We start from the raw sequence: 2015 nt of genomic DNA, 5'->3' as shown, positions 1-2015 counted from the left end.
TTAATTTCAAATATGTTCAATGATTTTCTTCAAATGTGCCATTCTTTCTATGCTATTTCACATTAGATGCTCGATATTATACTTTTCATAATCTACAAATGACATCATTTGAAATGAGTACCCACATCGGTCTGTTGCTGCTAGTATAATGAAAATAGGTTATAAGGTCCTTTTGGCTTCGACAAATGATCAATTATGTTTCATGACATCTAAACGAATCCATTGATGTTGAAATCATCGAAATCGGAGGACCGGAAGTGAAAACCGGAAGTGGTCGTTTTTTGATGGATTCGAATCCTTCTCACCCTAAGGAATCCAAATATATCATATGTTTCAGTATCCAATAATTTTTTTCATTTTCTTTGTCAATAAATTCTGCGTTTTGAATCAAGCTTCTGCAATTGGAATAAACTTATAGTTGTTCATAACCCAACATTTTTTAATTACAAGTTTGTTGAATTTGCAATTCTTCCTATGTTATTTCACATTCGGCCTTGGATATTATATTCATTACGCCATATTTGTTTTTTCTCTGTCGACGAATTCTCCATTTCTTATCCTTTCATTTGACATGCCGTATGCTTCGATCTGATCATTATTAGTAAATATACAACTCAGTGCCCTTCTGACAGTTGCGCTATTATTCTTTGTAATAACCCATTCATTATCACACACGCCACCACCTATCACGCTGACTACGTCACTTTCAAGCTTTTAATGTTTTATCACTATTATTATTATTATTCGACCCTCATTCTCCAGTTCAATTTCATCTAGCACAATCAATCGAGCGATATTTGATTTCTCCATTCTGATTGGCTGACCGACACTACTCTGTAACAGAAGTTAGGTTGGGTGTTCCACAAGGTTCCGTTCAAGAGTCTGAAAATTCGCAAAATAATCATTTCCTAATGATGCTAACTTGGTTAGCGAAACGCGTTTAATGATAAATGACTGTCATATTGAAACACGAAAAACCGTTACGACAATAACGATGAAACGGTAACGAATGAACGCACGGAAAACGGTCGAAAACGCAGGAAAAACGATCGAAAACGCACGAAAAACGATCGTAAACGGACGAAAAACGATCGTGAACGCACGAAAAACGATCGAAAACGCACGGAAAACCACGTATTTTGAAATGTCATTGTCGAATACTTCGCTTCCCCATTGCCCTCACGTTGAGTCCACAAAGCTTAACCTCTCGACACTTTTGGATCTCCTCTTTCTCCTGATGATGCTAACTTGGTTAACAAAGATACGTGACTTCCGACATGTTGGAATGCTAGACTTCTGTTGAACCGACATGTTTTTTCTTAAATATATTTTGACGTACCCTGTACACTTCGACGTTATGTTTGTTTTCAATGATGTATTTTGAGACACCCCGTATACAATGACGGATCGCAGATTGTCATATTTTTTCTTAAATCTGATTCATTATTATAAAATATATCATTTTCGCGCTTCCAATTTTCGTCGAGTAGTTCACGATTAATTCCAAAACCGGCAACGCTACATTGCCCCATAAACAATGATTTATTGTACAACTGGCAACGCCGAACCTGCCATGCTGGCATGTATTGACATTTGACAGATGCAGTCTTATGAGTCTAGTGTTTACAGTGTCCTTCTTCAACCAATAGATAGTTCAGCTAGTGACTCATAGATGAATCTGTGTGTTCTATAACTTAATTTTCAAACCGGCAACGCTACATTACTCCATAAACATTGATTTATTGTACAACTGGCAACGCCGAACCTGCCATGCTGGCATGTATTGACATTTGACAGATGTAGTCTTATGAGTCTAGTGTCTACAGTGTCCTTCTTCAACCAATAGATAGTTCAGCTAGTGACTCATAGATGACTCTGTGTGTTCTATAACTTAATTTTCAAACCGGCAACGCTACATTACTCCATAAACATTGATTTATTGTACAACTGGCAACGCCGAACCTGCCATGCTGGCATGTATTGACATTTGACAGATGCAGTCTTATGAGTCTAGT

The sequence above is a fragment of the Leptinotarsa decemlineata genome, unplaced genomic scaffold (assembly GCF_025532065.1).
Source record: "Leptinotarsa decemlineata unplaced genomic scaffold, Ldec_3_MD MMD2_tig00001973_RagTag_RagTag, whole genome shotgun sequence".
NCBI classification, from domain to species: Eukaryota; Metazoa; Arthropoda; class Insecta; order Coleoptera; family Chrysomelidae; genus Leptinotarsa; species Leptinotarsa decemlineata.
The sequence above is the reverse complement of the archived record's forward strand: the minus strand, read 5'-3'. Positions refer to the sequence as shown.